This window comes from Canis lupus, chromosome 9 (assembly GCF_011100685.1).
Source record: "Canis lupus familiaris isolate Mischka breed German Shepherd chromosome 9, alternate assembly UU_Cfam_GSD_1.0, whole genome shotgun sequence".
NCBI lineage: Eukaryota > Metazoa > Chordata > Mammalia > Carnivora > Canidae > Canis > Canis lupus.
This window is the reverse complement of record NC_049230.1, coordinates 8,490,497-8,496,402: the sequence shown is the minus strand read 5'-3', so window position 1 is coordinate 8,496,402 and position 5,906 is coordinate 8,490,497. Positions and strand designations below refer to the sequence as shown.

At 49.5% G+C, this 5,906-nt stretch overlaps 1 long non-coding RNA gene across 3 annotated transcripts; it reads left to right on the top strand.

Moving 5' to 3' along the window:
- Positions 1-3,578: 3,578 nt before the first annotated feature.
- On the top strand, positions 3,579-5,383 carry LOC119873408. Of its 3 annotated transcripts, XR_005363985.1 has the most exons (7): positions 3,579-3,625; positions 3,710-3,764; positions 3,849-3,936; positions 4,038-4,110; positions 4,352-4,486; positions 4,634-4,844; positions 5,192-5,383. It is a non-coding gene; the product is annotated as an uncharacterized LOC119873408 (long non-coding RNA). The 3 variants fall into 3 exon arrangements; XR_005363986.1 differs by having other exon boundaries at positions 4,049-4,486; XR_005363984.1 differs by having other exon boundaries at positions 4,038-4,486.
- Positions 5,384-5,906: the final 523 nt, after the last annotated feature.

Below are 5,906 nucleotides of genomic sequence, written 5' to 3'. Positions count from 1 at the left end.
CCTCGAACCCACCAAGACAACCCAGCAGCCAAATGGGCTTGACAATCAGCGTTGCTGAGGGTCCTTCCCGGTGCCAAGCCCTGTGCTGGCTCCTGGGAAAAGTCCTTGACTTGCTTGTGGCTTCCCAGAGGGGTTGCGGACGGTGAGCCCACGGACCTGTTCACCCAAACTGGAACTCTCCTGAGAGCAGAGGTGGACTATTAATAAGCACATTGGGAAAACCCGTGTAAATTGGGGGACTGTCTTGGGCCAATTGGGAGGTGTGGTCTCACGTTTTCTAGATCCTGGGGGGAGAAGGGAGAAGCCAGGTGAGCTCTGAAAACTGGGTGCCCAAAGGGCTAGCAGGAGCCAATCCCTCTGTCACTGTGGCAGGAACTGGGAGAAATGGAAATGTTCATCCTCTAAGTGGGTTTCAGTCCCACCCGGGAGGGATGCCTCCACCACCACCCCCCCAGCTGCCCCCTCCCCCCTGCCATGCACAGCTGAGCACCTGGCACATGAACAGGCCGTCGGCGTTGGCTGGCCCCAGCTCCAGGGAAGAGACCAATCTCAAGGAGAGACACAGTCCCAGATTCCCCGAGAGGTCCCAGCCCCAGCCTTTATGATTATGATTCTAACTGGCATGTGTGTGGTAACCAGGCCTCCTGAGCACATTCTCATGCATTTTCTCTTTTGATCTGAAGCAGATAACGCAGACGGGAGCATGCATCCCATAGGCCACCCTGTTGAACAGTACACTGGCTGAGCAAGAACAAAGACTGTAAATGAAGAAGGATGTTTGCACTACGCTTCCCGCTTGCCTGCAAACAGGAAGCTTTGGAGGCCTACTCTGGCGAGATCCCCACCTCTTGCTTACCCCAAAGTGACATGGCCTAAGAGGCTTTCCTTTTATTGCTTTTTTTTTGTTTGTTTAATGGGGCAAATCTCTTCTGATACACTTTTTTTTTTTTTTTTTTTGGTGTCATTTTGCTGCAGCGAGAGGGAGCCACGTCTGTTCTGATGGCTCCGGGGGGACATGAGTGGGTGGCAGATGCTGGTCCCCTTTCCCTCTTACCTGACTCGTGACCTCTGCAGATTCCACCTGGTATAAACACCTGGAGGGAGAAGCTGCCACTGGCGGGTGGGGGGAAGGCCAGCAGTTGACCCATCAAGACAGCTAGGCATGCTCCTGGGGCTAGTGACTTGGAAGAGGTCAGAGGTGGCAGGCTGTTGAAGCATGTTTCCCTGAAGACAACAGGGATTGCAAAATGGCCAAACTGACTTGTCTCAGGGATGGTCTTCATCAATCCCAAAAAGGACTGGAGAAGAGCTCTCTTGCTGACGGAGGAGGACCAGGGACCAGCCAGCTAGGAAACCCAGGGGCGGAATATGGCTGGGCATAGATAGGAACGGGATTGGGGACGTGTGTCTGGAAGCCGCAGGTGAGATGTGGTCCAGACCGGCCTCAGGAATTTTTATTCTATAGCCTCAGAAGCCTCTGGGTCTTCCAGGCTCCTGTTCTTAAAATGCAAAGGCTGGGGGCACCTGAGTGGTTCAGGGGTTGAGTGTCTGCCTTTGGCTCAGGTCATGATCTCGGGATCCTGGGATCGAGTCCTACATGGGGCTCTCTGCAGGGATCCTGCATCACCCACCCCCTGCCTAGGTCTCTGCCTCTCAATCTGTGTCTCTCATGAATAAATAAATAAATAAAATCTTTTTAAAAAATGCAAAGGCAGGCAAGGGAGTAATGCTCTGAGCAGTGAGAGTTCTTCAGAGAAACAGAAGCAATAATGGGATATGTACATATATATGTATGCTTGTGTGTGTGTCTTTATATACATATATATGCCTAATGTTCTCAGGGGCAATTGTACCCCAAGAACATGGCAAAGAACATCTGAGCAAATTCAGAAAGTAGGAAAAGAAAGAAAGAAAGAAAGAAAGAAAGAAAGAAAGAAAGAAAGAAAGAAAGAAAGAAAGAAGAAAGGAAGGGAAGGAAGGAAGGAAGGAAGGAAGGAAGGAAGGAAGGAAGGAGAAAGAAAAAGGAAAAGAAAGAAAGAAAGAAGAAGGAAGAAAGAAAGAAAGAAAGAAAGAAAGAAAGAAAGAGAAAGAAAAAGAAAGAAAGAAAAAAGAAAGAAAGAAAAAAGAAAGAAAAAAAGAAAGTGATAGGTAGATAAAAATCTGTAATTAAATATATCAAATAGAATATAAAATTATATAACCCAACATGAGGGGATATGTGATCCATGTGTTTTAAGATCTGGGTTTTCCTCTTTCATTTCTTAATCGTGGTTCTCTTTGGACACTTGCTGAAAACCTCTGGCAAAACCATATGCTTTGAATTTGGCAATTGCTACTGAGAACAGTCTGAAGACTGTATATACTTGTCTCCATATCTGAAGATAATAAAGTGGAAGAGCCACCCTGGAGAAAGACAAGACTGGGGTGAAGGGAACGGGAGACCTGCAGGGGGAATCCAAATGCCAAAACGCAGGAAAGGATGCTCTGTCTCCCAGGAATCACAGAGATGATCACCTCAAAAAGTACTGTGAGGAAGAGGTCCTCTCGCACTGTCGATGCGGCTTTTTCTTGGAGGTCGGTTGGGCAGATCTACCAAGTCTGACTTATATTCTTCAACCTAATTCTATGTATAATTATCTATCCCTAGGGAATACCCACCTTTGGGGGCCTCTGTGTTAGAATGCTTACTGCAATCTATTGTGGCTACCAGAGAAACCACAAAAAGCTTATACATCCACAAAATGGCTAAATAAATTATCATATACCCAGGTGATGGAATTTTACGCAGCAGTTAAAGAACGGGGGGCCATATACATTGATAGGGAGAACGGCGGCACGATGCCTACGGCATGAGCCAAAGTTCTATTTTACAAGCTCTGTATTTGCACGTGTGTGTGTATGTGTGTGCATACAAAATTATCTGGGAAACGAACTAGGGGTGGTGGAAGGGGAGGAGGGCGGGGGGTGGGGGTGAATGGGTGACGGGCACTGAGGGGGGCACTTGACGGGATGAGCACTGGGTGTTATGCTGTATGTTGGCAAATTGAACACCAATAAAAAATAAATTTATTATTAAAAAATAAATTAAAAAGAATTGAAAAAAAAGAGAGACTAGGCAAAGTGCATTGGGATGGAGGAAGGGGGTGATGGCACAAGAGGGTACTGAATTATTCTCCCTACACGCACTTGTATCGTTTTATTTGTTCACAACCAGAATGCAGTCCCACACGGCCTGTATAATTTCAATGACAGTAAGAATAGCAACAACAGTATTAATAAAAGGCAAAACCAGAAGAGAGTCATTAGCCTTTTGCTAATCACTGTGATTGTCTCCCTGTTGTCCACCCTCCCTGCTCCCCAGACTCTCCTGGGCGAGGCTCTCTGAGGCTTAGCTTACTCTCAAGGAATGTGAAAGCAAAAGGGATCCGTAAATGCCACTGCAATTTCTAAACTCTTCCCTCAAACTTCCAGTTATGGCATCGGTCAGGGGCTCGGCAGGAAATGATGACACACTCAGATGAGGTCATTGGAGGTGAGTTAGGAGGAAGGTTGTTTTATAGGGTGCAGGCAGGTGTAGAGAAATCACGAGGGGCGGTACCATCCGTAGCAGCTCAGCTGATGCCCAGTGAGCACACACCTCCCGGGGGGATAGAATGGGGTGGTGAGCACCCCGGCTTCACCGTCCTCCCTCTCTCCCATCTTCCTCCAGAACTCACCGTGGACCAGAGCCGATGTCCGGGAGCCTTTGGATGCAGCTCATGAGGGTTAGTCTCCTGGGGCCCAGAGCGGGGGACGCCGGGTGGAGAGGGACAAACGAGGGAAATCCACACGCACAGTTGTCCACTCAGATGCGGAAGATGCGCACGGTCACCACTGGACTTTGAGCTCCGGCATCACAAGACCGCTTGGACATGCGAGACTCGCTGCCACTAACTGGTGATGTGCCCTTGGGCGCCCTCCTACCCCAGTCCCGCCGAGCGCCCCTCATTTCTTAATCCGTAAGATGAGGGTGTTGAGTGGATCTAATTATTTCCTAGGTGCCTTCCAGCTCTAACTTCCATGACCGTGAGTCTATAGTTTTGCCTGGGCCCTGAGCCCTTTCCATGGCCGGTAAGTACTGGTGACAACTGTCACCTCGTTGGCAGCGGGGAAGCGGCCAGCTCTGGAGGACTGTGGCAGGCCGGGAGTCTGTAGGGATATTTGCACACCCACGGCCTGTCTGCGCTCCAGGACAGTAAGTGGAGCCCACACTAGCGAGCCCACGGGCAGGCTTACGGCTTCACCACGCTCAGACAAGGGGCAGGTGATCGGGTAAAGCTAAAAACAGGTAACAGATTTTCACCCACTCCAGGGCCACTTTTCTCCTCTATGGACTGCTCAACCCCCACCCGCTGAGTCAGAATAAAGATAGTTCAATTCCCGAGGGACGTTGCCAAGAACCCTCGTTCCTCAACCAAAGACTCACATCTGAGGAATGTGATGCATGGTACACCTTTTTATTTGGACCCCTCACAACCCAAACAGAAGGATGGTCTAGTACCCAGGTGACCCCATTGTGGTTTGGCCCTGCCCCTCTCCTCCCTCAAGCAAGGAGCCATTCTTTTGAAATCCAGGTACTTCTTTACCTCTCTAGAGCGTAAGGGCTCTCAGCAGTGACCTTGAACCAAGAACACACAAAAGCTGAGAAGTCAGCTGACTTCAGAAGTGTACAGGACCCAGCTTCATGCCTCGAAGAAGCTGCAGCGGTGATCACAAATGCTTCCTCCATGACTTAAACAAAAATAAAAAAATAAAAAAACCTCGCTCCCACCACCCTTCCTGCAGACTTTTGGCTTCAATAGACGGTGAGTTCACTGAAAGGCAAGGATTTTACTGTGCATTTCCTTCTCCACTGTCATAGCTGTACTTCTGTTAGATGGGCACCCGTAACAAGGAGAGATGGGAGGGTGCCCATCAGCTGAAGAGATTGATACTGAACGAGGAAACTTGCCTTTCGAGCAAGAGACTCTCAGCTTATGAAATAAGTCCCCAGCAATGCAGGGCATTGCAAGGGATTGAGTCACACCATGCCAGGGCCTGTGCCAAGATGAGATACTCAGTTACCCGTCTTCCCAGGTATTCGAGCTAAGAAAGAAAAGAGAGAAAGGTCTGAGTAATTCTTTCTCGGCATTTGGTTGATTTTCGTTTTCAGGGGTTATCCGGGTGCCCCCGTGAGGTCTCAGCATTCAACGCTCAGGATCACAGAGATGAGAGCTGTCCTCTCGTCTGCGGACGTCCTAGGAGAAAGAGAAGGGAACGGGCCGTATCGGTCACGAATAGACTGGCCCAAGGGCTTCATAAACATCATTGCATCTTTTTTTAAAAAGATTTTATTTATTTATTCATAGACACAGAGAGAGAGAGAGAGAGAGAGAGGCAGAAGGAGAAGCAGGCTCCATGCAGGGAGCCCGACATGAGACTCGATCCCGGGACTCCAGGGTCATGCCCTGGGCCGAAGGCAGATGCTCAACCGCTGAGCCACCCGGGCTGCCCCATCATTGCATCTTATCTTCACAATTGTTATGCCCATTTAAAGATGGGGACGTGGAGACATTCACTGGGAAGGGAAATCGATTTCCCCAGGATCGCCGCTAACTGGCGAGGCCACTATCCAAACCTGAGTCCCTCTCACATTGGAGCCCTGGCCCCATCCACCTCAGCAGGCTACCTACATGTGGATTTGGGGGAACGAAATCCGGATCTCACGGCTTTTGAGGTCCCAAGATGGTGTCACGTGGTTTACTTCTGCTCCATGGGCCATACCATGTTGTCCATTGTCCACGCTGCCCGGCACCAGGGGGTCTGGCCACTGCAAAGGAAAGACTCGCTAATGGGAGGCATGGAGAGCTGCTGAGAGGTGACACCAA